Genomic DNA, 22,836 nt, shown 5'->3' with positions numbered 1-22,836 from the left:
GGACTAAGGCCTGGGAGATGGAGGTTCCAGTCCCCACTCAGTCATGAGACTCACTGGATGGCCTGAGCCAGTCACTGTCTCTCAGCAGAAGCTACATCACAGGGTTGTTGTGAGGATAAAATGGGGACAGGAAGAACCACATGTGCCACCCTGAATCCCTTGGAAAATAAGGTAAGGACAATAAAAACATATACATAAATGAAGACTAAAGCATTTCATAAGCACATAGGGCAGTCTTTCCCGACCTGGTGCCCTCTAGCTGTTTTGGACTACAACTTCCTATCAGCCCCGGCCAGCATGGTTGTACTGAATGGGACTGATGGGAATTGCAGTCCAAACATCTGAAACACATCATGTTAGGGGAACATCATATGAAACTGCCTCATACTGGATCGGACCATTGGTTCCATCTAGCTTACCACTGCTGACAATGGCTGACAGTGGCTCTCCAAAGTTTTAGGCAGAGGACCCCCTCTGTTGCCCTTCCTGGGGATGTTGGAGAATTCCAACATGGACTCTTCTGCATGCAAAGTACCGGTAGATGCTCTGCCACTGAGCTGCAACAATTCTCCAAAGATTGGTGAATGGTGATATAGGACCTAATAATCAACCCCAGCACTGAGGTGCCTTGAAAATGTGGATCTTGGAGTATAATATCACTTGTTCTTAGCTATGATAACTAGATTGTTTTGAGAGGCAGTATGCCAAAGGTCAATAGGCAGCGGTTCTCTAATCAGTCATAGAGATATGGCAGTGTTGCCTCCTTGCATGGTGTTCTCTTTTTTAACTTGAGCCCACAGCAAACCAACTGGTGACCTTGAAAAATGTCAGGCAGGGAGTCAGTCTGCTACCAAGGGAACTGCAACAGCCACACTAGCCAAGGAGACCTCCATGCAGATGATACCCAACCAGCAATTCCCTGGGCACTTCTAGACTGTTGCTTTTTGGGTGGGATTCAATCATAAACCAGCAAATTCTGGTTACACGGTTATAGTTGACTGGGAGCTCTTGTAGATATAATTGGAAAGCGATGGAGAAATGCACTGGAAAATGTGGGGGAACATTTGCTTGATGCAATGTTGTCTAGCTCTAGCCTCCCCATAAACAAGAATGAATGCTCATTAAATAGTCTACATTATCTAATTTCCCTGGAAACGTATCTGGATGACTGTTCAATAAACAGATCATCTGGAAGCAGCCCTTGCTGAAGCTTCCGAGTCAGCCATGCTCAGTGAATGGAGAAACTATGAGACCTGTGTTTGCAGATTACAGGTGTTTTCCCTCCCATCCGCTGTGTCATGAATCCCAAGATGACTTGTTGGAAGGACTTGTCAAAGGGTGAAGAGTCGAAGAGTCTGGAGAATGCTAAGCTTGATGCTGGGGAGGGGCCAACTAACCTAGAATCATAGAATCATAGAGTTGGAAGAGACCACAAGGGCCATCGAGTCCAACCCCCTGCCAAGCAGGAAACACCATCAGAGCACTCCTGACATATGATTGTCAAGCCTCTGCTTAAAGACCTCCAAAGTAGGAGACTCCACCACACTCCTTGGCAGCAAATCCCACTGTCGAACAGCTCTTACTGTCAGGAAGTTCTTCCTAATGTTTAGGTGGAATCTTCTTTCTTGTAGTTTGGATCCATTGCTCCGTGTCCGCTTCTCTGGAGCAGCAGAAAACAACCTCTCTCCCTCCTCTATATGACATTCTTTTATATATTTGAACATGGCTATCATATCACCCCTTAACCTCCTCTTCTCCAGGCTAAACATGCCCAGTTCCCTTAGCCATCCCTCATAAGGCATCGTTTCCAGGCCTTTGACCATTTTGGTTGCCCTCCTCTGGACACCTCTGGAACCTGGCAGATGTTCCCTCCATGCAGGTGCTGGGTGTCTCTGCAGAAGATGGAAAGCTACATAAACCAGTCCCTGCCTTGCCTCCTGCAAGAGGGATGTCCCCGGCAACTGGGGAGGTGGTAGACAAATAGTTGGCTGGGCAGACCCACCTTCTGTCTCTAAGGACACACCTGGGACTGGATGGTTGAGGGGGCTTCCATCACTGCCCTGCATCCACCACTTAAGATGGGTACCCTACTCTGCCTAATGTTAGGGATGGCACTGCTTCTCTTGTAATTCAGTTGCTCCAGTGCTTAAACATAAACTGTGACGTGTGCACACAAAAGCTATATAGCATTCTAGCCTTACATAGAAGATCCTAAGACACTAAGTGCCTAGCTTGGAAGTTTCAATGGTGTCCATTACATTCTGTCCCCAGCCAAGAGCCACATTATTCTAATGTCAGCATTTGAAGGTAGGATAGGAAGAAAAAATAAATGAAAATTAAGAATAGAAGACAAAAAGAAATCTGCTGGTTGTAGCTGAAAATGGAACTTTACTCAATAGCCTTTTCCTTAACTTTTCCACTGTAAGGGATTTATAATTACCATGTCTTGTTATGATATCCTGTAATCCAGACATGATTGTTAAAATTACAGCATCCTTTGCAATTTTGTACATTAAAGTAGGAAACAGCTAGCATTATCTTCTTGGAAACCTCAAACAATATAATTTTAGGGACTAGCAACTTTGTTGCAGTGCCAGCAGCTTTAAAACCACAAGGTCACGGAGGTCAAAATTAAATTCACTTATGCAGTATTTTGAATCTAAAAATCAATTTTAAACTCCATTGTCATCATGATTATCATCCACATTTGATCTACATTTTTCCTTTGGCCATCAAAGATTATCCATATAATCCATCAAGCCCAATGTTTTAATGTTCATACCAAAGGGTTGAGAAGTGAATCTGTAAGTGGGCATATACTGAAATGTTACATCAGGGATGGGGAACATGTGGTCCTCCAGATGTTGCTGGATTCCACCTCCCATCATCCTTGCTCAGTGCTCATGTTGGCTGCATCTGCTAGGAATTGGATTCCAACAACATCTGGAGGGTCACAGGCTCCCATGACACCACCCCTGTGTTACATGAAGTAGCTTATTCATGTAAGTATTTACATTTTTTCTCATAGCATGGATTCTTTTATTGTTCTTATTGAGTGCTTAAATTATTATTTGATAAGAGTTAGTTGAAGTTATGAAATATGTTTAAGTAAATGTATATATTACCAAAACACCAACATACATATGGCTGTATTTTTTTTTAGGAAGGACAGTTAAGTACACCAAGTGTATACTTCCTGAAAAGGTTAATCTCTCATTTTTCTCCTCTTTTTATTTACTTATTTAACAATAAAATATAAGAAAACATTATAAGAAAACCCAAACCATAGCACCATCTCTTACAGTCCATCACACATATAAGGTCACAAAAAACAGAGATAAAAATTATTATGTCTCTTTCTCTTTTTATCCCAAGATGAAAAAGGTTTATCTTTAAAGTTTTCTTTTTAATTATTTGGAAATTCAAAATGCTGAATAGTTCCTGTTACAGTAAGAGCAGAGACAACATACCGCAAAACAAACAGTTAAATTTCCATCAGCATTTATTTTTTATTGTGAAATGTAAGTTTTCACATTTTCAAGATACAAACATAGACTCATTGGGTTAATGCAATTTATTATTATCAAAATAAGAACAATTTTAACATCCAGATTAATGATGAATTAACGTCATAAATTTCTTACATCACCACAAAGTCAATACCATGGCCCTCATTATCTCTCTGTCTCTCTCTCCATACCTGCACATATATGCAAACCACATTGTGGAGAATTCAGATTTAAAAACGCATTGATTTCAACTGACTAATATATCCTTCTCCAAGCTGGTGCTTTCCATAGGTTGTTCACCACAACTCCCAGCATGGCCAAGTTATGATGGGAATTATAGCCCAACAATATATTTCTTTATTACATTGATTACATTCTTTGCTAAGGTGCTCAGTACAATATTTTTTTAAAAATAAAACATTTAAAAACACATAAGAACATTAGAAACATCTTTAAAACATGCAGATCAGAGGGCACTAGGTTGGGGAAGACTGGAGTGATGTCAGCTTAATTTACTTGTGTTCCTTATTAGCAGGAGAAAATGTTTTCTCTCAATATAGCTCTGCCTGAGTATGCAGTTGGTGGGATGTTTGTCAATGAACTGCTCTCCCTGTTTTTTCTGGGTATTAGATTGGAACCATTAGGCGAGTGAGTTGCTCAGAAGAACTCATTTTTCTTAGTATTCTGTTTGGTATGTTTGGGCAGTGAAAAGGGGAAGACTGGGGGTGCCAGTAATTTCGCAGTATTTTCAGTGGATCAATAAAAGGTGGTTATGACCTTAAAGTCTGTTCCCTTTGCTTGTACTAGCTTCTGGGATGCTGTAGGAGGGGATTGATTTACACAAGTTATATAATTCAGCTCTTCTGAGTAGAATTCCTTCAGCGATGCAGAAGCCAAAATTGACACCTAGCCACGTGGGCCCATCATGTAACCCACACTAACTTGTCATGAGACCAATCTGTAAAAAATAGATCACTGGTGTAAATTTACACTAGAGTGAGCTCTGCAGAGCTTGTGTGACATGCTCTGAAGTCACCCATTATTTTCAGAACTCTTTTCTAAGTTGGCCTCAATGAACTTTCAAAAGTAGGTTTAGGTTACATTACTGGCTTTACAACAAGACATACTATTTTGAAGTATGCTCTTTCATTTTTGCTTGCTTTTTGTACAGCCTTGTGTGTTAGGTGGTGCAAGATAGACTAGTAGAGGAAAAAGAAATCAAAGGTCCTTTAGCTGCGTTGCAATGTGTCCTCTTCCACTCCAAGGTTTCGTGGGTGTCTTGTGAAATGCCCAGGCTTAGCTTGCTCTGACTTATTTCATTTATTTAGAAACACATATGAACCTTTTAATACTTGCAAAATCTAAGCAGGGTACAACATACAAACAATAAACAGTAGAAGTAGAAGAAAAATGCAGCATAAAACCAGTAAAAGCATATAAAAACAAACAGGGAATTCAGGGAATTCAAACAAACAAATAAATAAATAATAAAAAGGGTGCCTTTAGACTGAAGACATCTGAAGCAACTGATGGTTTCACAAATGGCAAAATGAAGTGCATTCCAGAGTTCAGAGAGAATAGCAGAAAACGTCGATTTTCAGGTCATTGCCCTTGTGATATTCAGTAGGCAATGTACAGCGCATGTGGAATTTCCTGTAAGCGATCTTGCAGGTGTATACAGGAGCAGATGATTTTTCAGGCTACAGTGGTGCCTCGCAAGACGAAATTAATCCGTTCCACGAGTCTCTTCGTCTTGCGGTTTTTTCGTCTTGCGAAGCACGGCTATTAGCGGCTTAGCGGCTATTAACGGCTTAGTGGCTATTAACGGCTTAGCGGCTTAGCGGCTTTAAGAAAAAGGAAACAAACTTGCAAGAACTCGCAAGACGTTTCGTCTTGCGAAGCAAGCCCATAGGGAAATTCGTCTTGCGGAACAACTCAAAAAACGGAAAACTCTTTTGTCTTGCGTGTTTTTCGTCTTGCGAGGCATTCGTCTTGCAAGGTACCACTGTACTAAGTGAATGAAAGCATTCCCTTATATTGCAGACCCTTATCTGTTTGCTCACATATTGTGAGCTACAGAAATACTGAATTAGTCCTGTTTACCTGTCTCCCATTATGTTGCATGAAGTTTCAGATGGAGACATCTAGTGGCTATAATACACAAGACACCTGGATTACACTAAAGACTTAAGACTAGAACCCAGATCTAGAAAGGTGAATCCTCCACACTCCTCCATGAGAAACTGTTGCCAATTTTATTTGAAAATCATTTAATTTCCCTCAGAATTCCAACATTTTATCTGAATAATATTATCTAAATGCAATGTTAAACGCTAATTTATTTGGCAGTGCTATATTGGGATTTGTGGGGGATTGGTCTGGATGTCATCTTTGGGGTCCTCTCCCTGCCTATGATTTTATATCTGTAAGATGAGATGCTCTAGAGAAGGAGACTGCTAAATGAATAGCTCTAATCAAGTTTGTGAAGTGTCTCCTTGCATATCTAAAGAGTACAGAACTACAGTGCCACAGAAACTATTTGATTAATTAATTTGTCAGTTTCTCTATCTTGCCCTCAGGTCCAGGAAACTTGTGGTCCTTCAGATGTTGTTGGACTCCAGCTATCAGCTTGACCAATGGTCAGGGATGATGAGAGTTGAAGACCAACAATACCTAGAAGACTACAAGAATGACTAATCCTGTACTAGCTGAAGATGGGCAGGCCTTCTGCCCCCTACCCAGCCGAGCTGGAAGTGATGCCATTGTTGAGCATAAGAGAACAATACAAGTGAGACTATTCTAACTTGGCAGCTGGAGCTGGTAACACAGAGATTCTGTGAGATTCCAGCACTATGGGACTGAGAGGCTCTCCACTCTGCTGTGAAACATAGTGGGTAGGGATGAAGGGATCTGTCTATTTCACTCTTAGTTTCTCATTTCTCCAATATTCAGTTCTCCACGTTTTCTGCACAGATTTGCTTTTTAAAAAAATCCTCATGAAAATTCAACAGCATTTTTTGCAAGCATTTTTCCTTAATATGCACACTTTATGTCCATTTCTTCCAATATACACATTTTTGTAAACATTGTTTGGCTAGAGAACTACATCACAAAATCCAGAGAAGTCCTCATATAGTCTTTAAAAGTGTGAATTTGTTAGGTTCAACACTAAATGTGAACTGAATGAAATTTCTCCCCCATCCCTACTAAAGAGGGGCCAGTATGTATTCAGGTGTTAATGTTGTCAGCTCTTCCTTTATATGCTCAGGCTGTATATACCTACATGTAGATATATCGCTAAGACATCACAGTCTCAAGTGACCTCAATTCTAGGGAAACCAAACCCAGATATGCACCGGCATCACCACTCTGGTGGCAATAATAAAATGCAGTGATATAGTTGCAGGGTTTTCATCTCCTGAGTTTTCTGCAGGCTTTGGGGTTTAGTGTTCCTAAAACCCCCATCAAGAGAGAGAGAAACTCAACTCTCTAAACAGCAATCAAATATTACTTGGTGACTTTACACATTTGGGCTTATTTTATCCCTGCCTGGTTCTTCCAGCCTCCCTACCCCCCCGCCCAAGCTGAATGTACAAAAAGGCAAGGTGTGTCTTAATAACACACTTTGCACTTCTGCTTAAAAGGCGTGAAAGTGTGACTGCAATGAGCTGAAAGCCTGAAAGAAATGTGCATAGTTTTTCTTTGCATAGAAGCATAGTATTTAAAAAATAACAATAAAGTGATATGCTGTGATTTGGGTTGATTTGGGAGCTGGTGTGAAACTTGCTACAGAACTAAACAGGGAAATGAAGTGACTTGAGTGATTCATGAAGTGATTCTTGAGTGATCATACCATAAACTGGGTAATCCGAGAATCTGTTATTTATTATCAAGCTCTGATCATGACATTTAATAGGTTCGATGCAACCATAAAAGAAGGATTTATGCTGTCCCTCACTAAAATGTGGACTGAGACCAAGATAACAAACAGCCAAGGTTGTCTGACATATAAAGCGACTTCTTTCCCTGTCATTCAAAACAAAAGCACACACTCGCAGGTTTGTTGTAAACCTGTCTATACACATGATGATAGCACAGAGTGGGTGTTGTGCTCCACTCTCCTCTGTTCTGTACTGGAAGCTGGATTTGTTCATTTCTGTTGTCTCTCCTGAGCATGTTTAGGATCAGAGACGAGAAATAGATGTTTGAGGAGCAGAAAAAATGGTTATCCCATTGTAGTCTTTCTCATCAGTGGCATAGTGTAGGTTGGCAGCACGCGGGGCCGTTTGGAGGGGGTGGGTGGAAGGGAGGGAGGGAAATGAAAGGAGTATGCATGCACATTCAACTGCCTAATGGCGTCTGCATCACCCAGGAGATTGCAGCCACAGAGATCAGAAAAGTTGTTTCTTTGTCTGGAGAGGTCACTTCCTGGTTTGTATGGAGAAGCCAGTGGTAGAAGCATGCAGCTGTATTGAGGCAGCACCAGGTGTTGAAACTTTGTGCCCCTTACAATTCTGTGCCTGGAACAACTGCCCTTGTTGCCCTCCCCACACTAAACCACCAGTTTCTCATGCCATAATCTAGAGAATGATGCTGCTTTGCCTTTTCTTCAAGACCACTCACACATTCTGTTAATTATTGATTATTACATTTCTATCCCACCTTTCCTCCAAGGAGCTCAGATTGGTAAACAATTTTATCTTCACACCAATGCTCTGAGGTGGGTTGGGTTGATGGACTGTGAGTGGCCCAAGGTCACTTAGCGAACTTCATGGCTATCTGGGCATTTGAAGCCTTGTCTGCCAGGTCCCACTGTACCACACCGGCTGCAATCCTAATTCTCACTGATATAATGGGACTCGTGCATAGCATTGTACTGCATAGGCATACAAAGCTAGTATGGAGACCTAGATTCATATGTATGAAGCTATGCTTCCTTGTTAGCTGTGCTTTCGTAATCTCACATTTTATAATCTGCTTTTCAGTAATGTTTCTCAGAACATAGCACAAAAAAGGACAAAAACCATATTTAAGAACATAATTCATTTAATAAATGCAGTAGTAAAAATATGTGTACTCTACGAGTCTCTTAAGATTATTAAAGGTCAAATACAAGCCTAAAAGGAAAGCTTTTAATTTCTCTCTTGAGGAAGCTCTCAGAACTGGCAGATCTCTGTAGCAACAGCCTGGCTGGTCAGCATGGGCCATTACCAGGAAACAGCTATTAATAGATGAGGGCAATTGTACCTGTCTTGGCCATAAAACCTGGAGTGAGTCTTTACTACTGGACCTGACCCAATGGGGAAATGGTAAGAAGGCATTGTAAAGCCAAACCATGACTTTGTGCAACCAAATAAGCATGCCAGCCCCTGGAGACAACCCAGCTGCTTTGTTGCCCCTGCTTGTTTGGCTGATGCACTGTATCACCCAAACCCAAGATCGTGGTTTAGCTCTCTCAGATGATCCGCAATCTGTAAATCATGGGACAAATCTTGGTAACTACTTGTGGTTAGTCTGCCGAGAGCTAAACCATGAGCTCATGTCCAGATGACTATGGTTTAGCTCAGCATTGCACAGCAACAATATAACCAGGGAGGTGCAAAGTGGTTGGGGTCTCCTCTCTGGCAGCCTGCAAGCCCATATACTCATGCTAGGTTTGGCTTAGTATGATGTGCGATCCAGGCCAATAAAGTGTTAACTAACACTTCCCATCTCTCAATGAAAGTCTTATGATATGCCCCACCCTAATCACTTTTATTGGGTTAGAACTGAGTCAACTGATGTAGCTCATTCACCCAAGAGTCCTCAAGGCCGACTTTTATTGCAGGTCTATTCTGCAGCATGTTGTTTACACAATAATAGTGCAATAGTGGTGGATTTAGTCTGCTTTAGTTTGTTTTGCAATGCTCCTCCAGTGCTATCACATAATTGCTGTCTGGATGGGCTATGGCATAACAGAAGTGGGACAAAAATAAACCAGAACATTTGTGGTATAAAAAGTTACGGGATTTCAACAGGAAGTTATGGGCAATGCATTGACTGGAAGTGAAGCAATATGACTGCTCCAAAACTTTTGCAGGTGCAAACAGTATTGAAACTGGGGTTGTGTGTGACTGCCCCAACAACATCAAGAGAACAAATCATCATGAATGTGCAATAAAAAGTATGTCTCCAGGGGCCACTAATCTCAATGGATGAGCCACAAATAATAAAGGGCAAGCAATAAATGGCAAAGGGAAACCTGTTCCCACACCACTCAATGGCCCATGAGCTAGGCTCATTAAATGCACACAAACACTAGGCAATTCTTTCTGATAAGTAGTCCAAAAGACACCCACACCACTTGACATCCCAAAGGGACCATCCTGTTTAGTAGTGACCCTTCCAGTGGTTTGCCTTTGGCAAAACAAAACCCCCAAATCCTTCCCTACCGCCCAGCAAAGCTCCACTAATGAGTCAGGTTGAGCATAGCCCTAGCCAAAGCATAGGCAGTGCCTATTAGGCACTCATTGGCTGCTGGTGGGCAGGTAGAAACAGAAGGAATGGAGACAAGGTGGAAACAGTGCATTTCTTCACCTATCACTGTGAATGTATGATCTAATAAAAAGCCTGAGAAATCTGTGCAACCTGTTTAATGGAACATGTTTCATGAAAATTAACCCCTTTCTCTCTAGAATGGTTGAATGATTGAGTATATGCATCTTTTAAAGTGATAGAATTACAGATAGAAATCACTATAAAGGAATATACAATCTACAATAAATGTTCCAGTTAGTTATAAAAGGAGTCTGCTTTATTAGCAGGGAAAACACCGTATGGTGCTTTATTCATAATGCATATTAACAAAACCAGTCAGAAGCATATGTATCTTCTAATCATGGCTTCACACTTTCAAGAACGATGAATTCCAATTTGTTTACTGCATATCTGCATGGTGAGCATTGTAAAATATGGATAAAGCTGTGAATGGCCAAGGCTCTTGGGTACATTTTTAAAGCCACAAACTGGTGTTTGCCATGCAGACGTGTGGTGGATGAATGAGAGCCTCTCATTCTAATAATGCACATAGGGGCCATGGGGCTGTTCCTTCTATGTGCCAACTTCAAAAATAGAAGAATTGGTCCTCTCTTTTGTATGTACAAAAATGCTTTCAGCACTCTGTAAACACAGGAATGGGATGATGACACTGAAGCGTTGCTTGAGAAGCTTGCCCTCTGGTGAAATCACTGATAGCCTAGATAGGTGTGGGCCATGCTTTGGAAGTCCAAACCTCAAGCCATAAAATGTATGCAGTCATCAAACTTTGGCACAGATAATCTGCGGAAACAGAAAGAGGGGGCAAAAGCCAAGTCTTCTTTACAATGATTGCTTTGTGGCCTTGCTCATGTGCAGGCAGGCTCTGAGTTGCATTAGAGTTTGTTCCGTGAAGCCATAGGCAGGGCATAGCTTCTCATTTGGAAGGAAGGAATTCATTGCCTATTTGCTTTTCAAAGCTCCTTGTCTTGTTCCTAAAACATATTTCTAAAGCAGTCTGCATGGACAGGAGAGGCATGCTAGATTTTAATGTGGTAGCATGGAGGCATCATTTCTTGCGGTATACAAATTCATTTCTCATTGTGTAGCAACTGGTCTTTCGTCAACAGGTTAAGCAGATTCCAAGCCCTGTGAAACCAGAGAACTGTGGGATGAATGTTCATACTAAGGGCAATGATGCCTCTGTCATGCCATTTCCAAGTATCCAAAAACAAACAAACAGACAAACAGACAGACAGACAGACAGACAATTGTTTGTCTTCAGTGTGTGTTGCTGAGACTACACCAAGCAGATGAACATTTGCCTATGATGAACCATCCTTTGCTGGAGCATGTGGCCAAGTCCACATCAGTTTCCCAATCTCTGCCAAAGCTGACCATTGATCCTACAGTTGCCAGACTGATCTTTTCCTGCTAAAAACGAGCCATTCAGTTTAGACAGCATCAAAACGATGACTGGCTTGATGCAAAGATAAGGGCACATTCCTTCAGTCATCTGTGTTTGCAAGATGAACACACTGTGTGGCTCAATAGCTTCTTAAGGCTTTGTGTGCACAATAAATATTGCTGAGCAATGTGAGCAGCTTCCCCTTTAGCACGCTAAAATAATAGGACTTATAATAAGCAATAAATGGCACTTATTGGTGGCGCACACCAACCCTTCTTGGCCCTGGCAATTTTGCACTCAAGAGTTTGTATCTTTTGCAACTTCTCATCCAGTTTAAACTTTGCATTTGCTAATGGACGCACTCGGCCATGTACCAAGTGACAGAAGCAGAATTCTTGCCAGCAACAAATGCCGTTCTATTGTGTGTGTTTGTTAGTCTATAAGAGACTGATGAATATTAGCGGCATACTTTGGAAAGTTCCCCCCCTCTTTTCCAAAGCTAATGCTGGCACGTTTTCCCTTTGGCGTACATCTGATGTCATTGTCTCTCTCTTAACTGCCCTTACAAAGTATTAGCTGACAGGCAGCACTTAATGCACTTATGGAGATGTCGTGGACAAAGCTAGATACACTTCCCAAAAATGCAATATATATTTTTGGGAGTGAGGAGAGAGATTTTGCCATGCCAACTCATTATGTAAGTGGCATAGCATGATGAGTCTTATTCTTAGAAAGAGATGAAGATCTGGAAGGTTACATATGCTGCTGTGCCCTGGGTCATTGAGCTGGTATAAGGGAATCTGAACACAACTTGTGAAAGACCAAGTGGCAGGAAGCAATGAAAGTACAGTAGTCACATAGTCAGTTATGCTTCTAGACAAGTCGGAAAGGGTGGCATTACCTCTTTCATTCCTTCCTCTTACCAGTGCCTTGAGAAGATAGATTTATCTCTACAGCTGTATATCTATCATGCATTTAAAGCACTCCCCCCAAGAAACATGGGAACTGTAGTTTGTTAAGGGTGCTGGAAACTGTAGTTCTGTGAGGGGTAACTAGTCCCCAGTATTCTTTGGGGAGGGGTGTGTACTTTAAAAGCATGGTGTGTATGGAGCCTACATTTGCTCTCCGTGCTACAGCTAAGAAGACAAAAGAACAAAAAACCCAGAGAATAATTCTCCCTTCTTTGGCAGCGATTACTGTGCTTTTGCCATGTCAGATTGTAGATATGGTTTCCTTTGTTTCTTTTTTGGTCTTATAGAGGCTGCAGTCCTTTGAGCAAACCAGAGAGTGCCATGGTGGTTTTAGGCTGGTGGCCAGTCCTGCCAACCCCTACTCGTGAGTTAAACTTTGAGTGGAGAACCTCAGGACCCAAATGTCAACATCATCTAATCTCCCAGCAAACAAATCAGGATGAATATTCAATAAACAAGTCATCTGGAAGTGCCATTAGAAAAGATACAATATCTAAAACAATAATCAGTGAAACACACATTTTATATACTGAGAGATTTTACAATGTCTTGCTTAGGATATATTTATATAGCCAAGCCAATTTCAGCAGTAGTATATCTGTAGTACAGGTAGAACCGCCCCCCCCCCCCGCAGCCAATTAAGTGTTTGAAATAGGCTATATTTAGCACTTTGCCTCCTTCCTCTGCACTACATTTCAATTTAATGCTAGACTAGCATGCAGTTACCTAATTATAGAGTGAAGTGTGTTACGAGTTCACAACAAAGCCACCCATTTAGCACATCGGAAATCTCGATTGCTGTAAGAATTAAGAAACGCACACCACTCTCCCAGTTTTACTAGCAGAATAAATCAGTGTCCTGAACATTTAGATCTGTCTTAAACACTTGGTATAATGCTCTGACAATGACAAAATATAGGTTCTGCAGGAGTTATCCTTGCTTTTGTTTTTCTTGGTGTTTTTTTTTTAAAACAGAGTGGGGGAAATAGTGCAAACACATAGTGAAGGAGTAAGGTCTACAATACAGGAAAGAGAGGTGACATAAGAAAGACGTAACCTTGGCTTAGATAAGGGGAACAATTAACCGGCATTAATTCTGTTTCCACAACTTGGCAGTAAAGTAGGTAATCTTTGCCAGTAAACTCTTGTGAAAGAGTTCAGCTGCCAGGTTTGCCTTGACGAGACACTGATAGATATTCTAAAACCTAGATCTGCAATCTCAGGAAGCTGATTTTCCCACATAACTTCTTTTAAACAGAATTTTGCATCTACTTAGGCAAGATTGCCTCCTACCTGCAGCATCCCTGCTGGCTTGTGGTACTACCTTTTTCTTTCTGGCAGAATCTTTTCTAATAATTCCTGCTTCGCATCTGCTTTCAACACACCATATACATTCAATGCACATTTAAAGCGTGTTACTTCCCTCAAAGAATCCTGGGAACTGTAGTTCCACCCTTACAGAGCTGCAATTCCCAGAACCCTTAACAAACTACAGTGTCCTGGATTCTGGAGGGCGTGTGTGTGGCAAACCATGTGCTTTGAATGGGATGTTGAATATGCTTTTTATGTACAGTGGCTCCTCACTTACACCCACTCCTACTTTCTGTTGTTTCATTCTAGGAATGACTATCCTATATTGCTTTGTAGAGATGCATGGTGGATATTGCACTTTCTCTCTATATAAGGATAGAAACTATTTCTATAAACCTTAGGCTTTGGGGACAATTTTCAACAACCAACCATTTAACTCGTGTCCTTCTGTGGTACTCAGAAGACTGTTGGGAATTTCCAGGGGATTCAGATGCTACTCTTGGGGAATAGGTAAAGGGACCCCTGACCATTAGGTCCAGTCGTGGCCGATTCTGAGGTTGAGGCACTCATCTCGCTTTATTGGCCGAGGGAGCTGGCGTACAGCTTCCGGGTCATGTGGCCAGCATGACTAAGCCGCTTCTGGCAAACCAGAGCAGCGCACAGAGACGCCGTTTACCTTCCCACCGGAGTGGTACCTATTTATCTACTTGCACTTTGACATGCTTTCGAACTGCTAGGTTGGCAGGAGCTGGACTGAGCCACGGGAGCTCACCCCGTCGCGGGGATTTGAACCACCAAGCCTAAACCATTTCAGCAGCCTGTATAGGTTTGATTAGCTCCTAGCCTTGTATTTTGATTGGCGGGACCTTTCTATTGATGTTACATCCATTTCAGTTCTGAGCCATTTGTTAGTGATCTGTAACCAATAACTAGTACTTCCCTGCTTTCACCTGCATTCCTCCTATAGTCCATTAACCCCACAGTTGGCTTGGTTCCAGCCTATCACCTATAGGCAATAGTATGAGGTGGGTGGCATGGGAAACTGGAAGAAAGTCTTTACAGCATGCTTCATCCTGTAGCACAGTCAAATGCATTATTTCAGGATGATTTTCAACTTGGAGCCGTCAGAAGGCGGTTAAGTTTTAGCCACACTGCAACATATGGAGTTGGTCATGTTAAATGACACTGTATGCATAAGTCAGCAAGGATTTAAAAAAAACAAACGAACACACAATTTCAAATTAAATGCCAGAATTTAAAACAGTTATTAGAAAAAATTCCAAGTCTAACCAAGCAATCCATAAAATTAACCAAATGCATTTAAAACACAATCAAAACTGGCAGTGAAATAACCACTAATGATAAAACCAGCCCAAGTTCTTACTTATTTTCTTACATTTTTAAATCTTATTATCTTTCTTATATCATGGAACCCAGGTGGCTTCTCAGACCTTCATGCATGCAAGCATTGTGATACAGTGTGATGCAGCTGCAAAAAAATTCTAACGTTATTCTAGACTGCATCAAAAGAAGTATAGTGTCAAGATCAATGGAAGTATTAGTACCACTCTATTCTTATTTGGTCAGACCTCACTGGGATTGTTGTGTCCAGTTCTAGGCACCATAGTTTAAGGATATTGACAAGCTGGAACATGTGCAGGGGAGAGAAACAAAGATGATTTGGGTGCCAGAGTTTGTGGATGCAAGCCACCCATCATTTCTCGATGTAGTAAGTGTTGGAATTTAATCAGTGTTTGAGAATTAAACTGCAAACACTGAACTCCCAGATCCAGCAGGGATTCAAGAAGGAAACAACACAGGCTAACTTCCTCATGAGGTAATCACCTGGTGATGGCTGAGACATTAACCCAGTGCTTTTTTTTTCTAGGGGGACACATACCCCTAAACATTTTGTGAATCTTTGTACTTTTGTCCATTTACTGTATTTATATTTCCCAATTTGAACTATAAAATGGTGATTTTCTTGGGTGAAAATGAGAGTAGCCCTAAAAAAGAACTGCATTTAACAAAAGATGAGCCATCAGGACATTCAGTGCAACAACCTATGTGTTTGTGTTGCCCCTCCTCCAGCTGTGTCTTAGTGGACAGAGACAGACTGTAACAAAGAAACAAGAGAGCATGGCTGATTTCTGTTCTTAGACCCAAGCCTGCTACACCTATGGGAAAAGCAAGAGACCCTCTTGGAGTATAATGCTTTGAACCCTTCCATCTAGACTCAGGTTGTAAACATGTGTAAATAAAACATATATCATAAAGACACCAGTGTCTCTGCTGTGCCTCATGGTCCATTGCTCATGGAGACTGGGGTGGCATGTAGCTGTACAGTACTGTACAATGCTAATTCTCACTATAAAAAGCTTTACAAGGCACCAAGGATCACATGTTCCAGTGATAAATGCCTCTGAAGGTGTTCTGATCCTCAGAGATAATACTGTTATGTGGTGTGGAAGCCTGGCTCATAAATCGTATTCTTTATGATAACGAGAAAGGTATGAGTTTATTCTGAAAACATCTGCACAGTAAAATGAGTGCATTTCCTCTTGCAGCAGAATCTCTTCACATATTGCATGTAGAAAGCTAAATCTGGTTGGTGTGTCACTGCTCAACATGTTTTCGGCTATAACTGTAGTTCTCTAAAGCTAGGAGCAGGGAACCTTTTCATTTTGACGGCTGCATTCCTTGCTGGGCAACATTCTGTAGGCCACATGGTAGTGATTTGCTAGTTTCTACCCACACTCTAACACCCATTTCTTTCGTACATCCAGGCAAGGAAGAGGCATTATCAGAGTTCAAGGATACATTCCAGCTAGTCAAAAACACCAGCTGGAATGCAAAGCAGAGTCTGTGGCGTCAGGAGAGAGGGCAAGGGTGTGTGGCCTGCGGACAGTCCCAAGGGCCAGATAGAGAGGACAGAAGGGCCACATTTGAATCCCTCTGGCTTACATTAAAAAAACCTGGCTCACTTAAAATGGTAACATGTGCATGAATGCTTTCTCTATGTTTTAAATGAGAACCTTTTTTCAATAGCCCAGCTTGCTGGAAGCCGTGGGGGTTATGGTGACAAAGTGGGTCATTGCCCCCTGCTGTATCTTTGGTGTCAATGTTGAGAAAGCAGAAAGGGAACTGGAGACTAGCTTTGATTAAAATGTCCATGCTCCAAATAGCCAAAAGTCACATTTTAAAGCTGAGTCATCGCAAATTGCTTCCCAAGGTGAGGGAGAGTAAAAGCCATTTGGTTTACATGAGAGAGAATTAAATTACGTGCTTAACTGTGGCTGGGTCATGCCCTCCACACGGTGCTGTTAGGACTCAGTCTATCTCAAATTACTTATAAATATTCATATCTAATTGCATCCTTCAAAACAAGAGAACTACCTGCTTTTCGATCCTACCTTATAAAGAGTTATGTGCATCTATAACACTTGAATAAATGCCGTATATATTGTAAAGCTTTAGATTACAATTCTAAGAGTGGAACCAGCAACTGGCAAGAAGGATTTGATATACAACAATAACAACAATTGATGGTGTTTCATTTACATCATCCTCTCGTATGGATTTGTGATAACAGCTCCAGTTTACTGGGTTCATGCTGAACTCGTGGATCTGATGAATGACTTTTTGCTAGACTACATTAACCTTGAAGGTTATACTTGCAGTTAGCTACTGAACTCCCAGAAAAGAGCTAATTCATTCATCTCTTCTACTACCCCCCCCCTTTCTTGTAAGTTATTTCCAAGTAGATTGGGCCACTGGCACCTTATCATGCTGTGACTTTAGTCTTGTTGGCACCATGTGTCAAGTGCAGTGTCAAGACTTTTTCTTCCTCGTATGCTGCAGCATACCCAAGACTGTCCTGTAATTGATTTATTGTACTCACTGTGCTTTAAACATTAACCTGCAGTTTCTGATGGAGCTGGATTAACAGTCCACTGCACCCAGATGTGCATGAACTAAGCAAAGAAGTGTAGGCAACTCATTAGTCACGAATTGCATTCTAACTCTTCATGCCCGGAGAGCCTGCTGCTCCGCGGGGTGACTGAGTTCAGCAAGTACCAACGGATTGCGCCTCCAACCAAAATGACATGCAAACTGCATTTGCTTGCAAATATTCCTTGTTAGCTTTGTGCCCGCCTTGCCTTTTCCCTTCTCCTCCCGTCTCTTACTCCCACTGCTTAAATTTAGACCGTAAGCTCCTCTCTGCTTATCTTTGTCATTTATATATAAATAGGAATAAAGACGCAGAAGGAATTATCCAATGCTAGGTGGTAACATCATTATATCCTATAGTCTGGGTGTTGGGATCTGGAATGACAAGAAGGAGGGAGTCAATGGCAGGGAGTGGGAAGAAATGACTGAAGTGGAGTCCCCCCCCCCATATCAAGGGAACAACTTGGGATCAGGTGTAGATCTCCAAGCATTTCATGTATCCTCAGATGTATCCTAAGGTAGGTCTTGAAACGGCAGTTAAGTGATTTCTGGTATACTATCATCACAACCAAGGCCAGCCTGATTGAAGAAACACTTGAAGCAGTTGCTGGGGGTGGATGGTACTATTATGAGTGGCAGTGAAATAACATATGATCTGAGATGTGGGCCATTTGCAACATCACAATTCTTGGATTGAGTGCATCTGTGCTGGAGCAAGAGAGCTATGCCCTTATGTGTGTCCTCTGTGACACTGAAAAGGATTCTGGGATGGCAAAATGGCTGCAGGGTTCTTAGTTAGCTGGATGGCAAAATGTCTAAGACTAACTCAGACACCATTTCTCTTCTCTTGATCTTCACTAGACAAGTGTCTATTTTATAAATATTGAGTACAGATAGACAGGCCTGTTTTCCTCTCAGCTTTTCTCTGGTCTGTTCCTCATACCTCCCTCATGAAATCCCTTTCCCCCATCTCCTCAGCTGCCACATAACTCCCTGTCTGGCCGGAATCTGCAGCCAATCAGCCTCTGCTGTCATGCAGACCAATTAGAATGGATTTACCTGATCCAAGCCCCACCTAATAAATATTCAAAGCAATCCTCCCTCTTTCTCCTCTCCGAACCTGCCGCCAAACAGCTACTGCTAAACAGCCTTGCTATATACAGTAATACAGTGGTGCCCCGCAAGACGAATGCCTCGCAAGACAGAAAACCCGCTAGACGAAAAGGTTTTCTGTTTTTGAGCTGCTTCGCAAGATGATTTTCCTTATGGGCTTGCAAGTGTTCTGATTTTTTTTCGCTCCCCCCCTTTTTCTAAGCCGCTAAGCCGCTAATAGCCTTTTAGCCGCTAATCTGCTAATCCTTTAATAGCCACTAAGCCTTTAATAGCCGCCAAACCACTAATAGCGCTAATCCACTAAGCCGCTAATAGGGTTGCTTCGCAAGACGAAAAAACCGCTAGATGAAGAGACTCGTGGAATGGATTAATTTCGTCTTGCGAGGCACCACTGTAGTACGTTGACAGTCGCAGAGGTCACAAGATATTTGTTCCTTCAAAACACATAGACATATATACAGAATTTCTCCACAGTAGGTCTCCTCAGGCAGCACAGTTTACCCTCAGTTCTGTTCAATAAATCATGCCAGATTAAGGCGATACCTTTTAAATAATCTGCATTTAATTGCTTCCCCCTAAAGTGTGCCATAGGGCTTGACGATGCCTGTCTTCATACTGCTTAACATCATAAAAGAGAGGGTTGCACAATTCTTGGCAAGACTTTGCAATCTCTTCAGGAAATTGTAGTGTTCACTATGACAACATCCTTAGCTGAAATATGCTAGCATTTTTGCCAAAATTATGACCACAAATTATACGGCTACAGGAAGCAATCCAGGAAAAAAGAAGAGAGGGTTCCTCCTTTCAGACAGTCCACCCACTTATGGGATCAACTGGCTCCATGACCTTACTGTCTTGGATCACAAAGCAATACATTAGTGTTGTTGAGTTTTGCTGTGTGTGTGGGGGGGGGGGTTGGCTGTACTCTTGATTCTTTCCTAATTCCTGGATATTTTATTATTTAGTATTTATCACAGTTATTTCCTACCTCTTCTCCAAGGAACTCAAGGTGGTGCACATGGTTCTCTGCCCATTTTATCCCAACAACCCAGTGAGCTTCATAGCCAAGTGGAGTTTGAACCCTGGTCTCCCATGTTCTAGTCTTAACCACTATACCCATTTGTCTCCCTCAATAATACTGGCTTAACTTTGCATCTTGGCTCCTCAAAGCCCTCTGCTGACTGAGGTATCATTCATTTGTATGGCTTTTTCAGTGGCAGAAAGCTCTGAGGGAGGCTGGAGCTCTCCTGGCAGAATGAAAAGATTGTATAATATATTTCGTGTTTGTTCTCAAATGAACCTAAGCTGTCTGGAAGATGCCCTTCTCTATTATTCAGCAATCTCTTCATCTTTCACCTTGCTGCTGGCTGCCTTATGAAACTTTTACACTATGCATGTTTGACTGACACAGAGATAAGCAGCAACCCACTTTAAAATATAGGCATTTGGAATGCCGTTTGCATTTTGTTAACTCTTTAGGTATGAAAAGGTTCCCTGTGTTAGAGGCACACTGCTTTTGCCTGGAACACAAAACAGCACAGCAACAGAAGTGATTCTCTAGAATTATATATTTGTGCATGGAGGTGTTGCTGGGTACTTAAAAGTCTTGGGGCACAGAAGATGGTGGCTGTCTGGGGTCTCACTGGCACTGTGCTTTGCCCCCAGCCACTCTGTAAGGTGGAGGGAAGGTTTAAAAATGGGGAAATAGGCAGATGTTTTGGGCTCCACCACTAGCAATGCCCCTTGCTATGACATTCAAAAACACCCCTCACCAAAGGCTTCTTATAAAATTTGGCAGCCATGGGATAAGAGGACTCATCCTCTTAAGAACTGGTAACTGGTATAAAAACAGGAATCTGGGGGGGAATCTAGACACATATAAAAAATGTGAAAATGCTTTAAAAGAAGTTTTGGAAAAAAATATTGCATTTGCCATAGCTCACTGCCGCCATCTAGTGTCACATTTGTACAATGCACTTTACAACACATTTAAAACATTTTATTTGCAGCTGTACAACTGAGTCCTGGAAACATTTTTCACAATGCTGGGTAGGTTAAAAAAACTGCATTGAGACTGGTGCTATTTAATTTGTCCATAAATAAACTGTACAGACTATGGGATGTGTGGCCCTGGGCTCCTTAATACATGGTTGGCTGGGATAAAGTGACACTGTAACTGCTCCCGTGCCACAAAGGTAATGTGGAACCGAGCCACCACAGACAAGTCAAACACAAAACATCTCCAGTAGCCACCTTAACATCAAGATCATAGAATCATAGAATCATAGAATCATAGAGTTGGAAGAGACCACAAGGGCCATCGAGTCCAACCCCCTGCCAAGCAGGAAACACCATCAGAGCACTCCTGACATATGGTTGTCAAGCCTCTGCTTAAAGACCTCCAAAGTAGGAGACTCCACCACACTCCTTGGCAGCAAATTCCACTGTCGAACAGCTCTTACTGTCAGGAAGTTCTTCCTAATGTTTAGGTGGAATCTTCTTTCTTGTAGTTTGGATCCATTGCTCCGTGTCCGCTTCTCCGGAGCAGCAGAAAACAACCTTTCTCCCTCCTCTATGTGACATCCTTTTATATATTTGAACATGGCTATCATATCACCCCTTAACCTCCTCTTCTCCAGGCTAAACATGCCCAGCTCCCTTAGCCGTTCCTCATAAGGCATCGTTTCCAGGCCTTTGACCATTTTGGTTGCCCTCCTCTGGACACGTTCCAGTTTGTCAGTGTCCTTCTTGAATTGTGGTGCCCAGAACTGGACACAGTACTCCAGGTGAGGTCTGACCAGAGCAGAATATAGTGGCACTATTACTTCCCTTGATCTAGATGCTATACTCCTATTGATGCAGCCCAGAATTGCATTGGCTTTTTTGGCTGCCGCGTCACACTGTTGGCTCATGTCAAGTTTGTGGTCAACCAAGACTCCTAGATCCTTTTCACATGTACTGCTCTCAAGACAGGTGTCCCCCATCTTGTATTTGTGCCTCTCATTTTTTTTGCCCAAGTGCAATACTTTACATTTCTCCCTGTTAAAATTCATCTTGTTTGTTTTGGCCCAGTTCTCTAATCTGTCAAGGTCGTTTTGAAGTGTGATCCTGTCTTCTGGGGTGTTAGCCACCCCTCCCAGTTTGGTGTCATCTGCAAATTTGATCAGGATGCCCTTGAGTCCATCATCCAAGTCGTTGATAAAGATGTTGAATAAGACCGGGCCCAAGACAGAACCCTGTGGCACCCCACTAGTCACTCTTCTCCAGGATGAAGAGGAACCATTGATGAGCACCCTTTGGGTTCGGTCAGTCAGCCAGTTACAAATCCACTGAGTGGTAGCATAGTCAAGACCGCATTTTACCAGCTTCTTTACAAGAATATCATGGGGCACCTTGTCAAATGCCTTGCTGAAATCAAGGTAGGCTACATCCACTGCGTTCCCTTCATCTACCAGGCTTGTAATTCTGTCAAAAAACGAGATCAGGTTAGTCTGACATGACTTATTTTTCAGAAATCCATGCTGACTATTGGTGATCACAGCATTCCTTTCTAGGTGCTCACAGACTGTTTGCTTAATGATCTGCTCCAGAATCTTCCTTGCTATTGATGTCAGACTGACTGGGCGGTAATTATTTGGGTCCTCTCTTTTCCCCTTTTTGAAAATAGGGACAACATTTGCCCTCCTCCAGTCTGCCGGGACTTCGCCTGTTCTCCAGGAATTCTCAAAGATGACTGCCAGTGGTTCTGAGATCACATCTGCCAGTTCTTTTAATACTCTTGGATGCAGTTCATCTGGCCCTGGAGACTTGAATACATCTAAACTAGCCAAATATTGTTGTACTATCTCCTTAGTTATTCTGGGCTGTGTTTCCTTTGCTGAATCATTTGCTCCAAATTCTTCAGGTCGGGCATTGTTTTCTTTATCGGAGAAGACTGAGGCAAAGAAGGCATTGAGTAGTTCAGCCCTTTCTGTGTCCCCTGTTTGCATTTCACCATCTTCTCCTCTGAGTGACCCCACAGTTTCTTTGTTCTTCCTTTTGCTACGAACATACCCATAAA

At 42.1% G+C, this 22,836-nt stretch overlaps 1 long non-coding RNA gene across 4 annotated transcripts in view; it reads right to left on the bottom strand.

Moving 5' to 3' along the window:
- LOC309542305 overlaps window positions 1-22,836 on the bottom strand; it is a 75,590-nt gene that overhangs the window by 39,056 nt on the left and 13,698 nt on the right. Inside the window, exons 3-4 of one of the 4 annotated variants that reach the window (XR_014224172.1) lie at window positions 5,336-5,660; window positions 5,214-5,291 (exon numbers count right to left, since the gene is read on the bottom strand). The exons of 1 other annotated variant lie outside the window; for it this stretch is intronic. This is a non-coding gene — a long non-coding RNA (uncharacterized lncRNA). Of the gene's footprint in view, window positions 1-5,213; window positions 5,661-10,473; window positions 10,827-22,836 lie in introns of those variants that run through there. 2 more of the 4 variants (XR_014224171.1, XR_014224173.1) reach the window with 2 other exon arrangements.

Source organism: Podarcis vaucheri (assembly GCF_965113315.1).
Source record: "Podarcis vaucheri genome assembly, chromosome: 10".
Taxonomy (NCBI): Eukaryota; Metazoa; Chordata; class Lepidosauria; order Squamata; family Lacertidae; genus Podarcis; species Podarcis vaucheri.
This window is presented reverse-complemented; position numbering and strand designations above follow the sequence as displayed.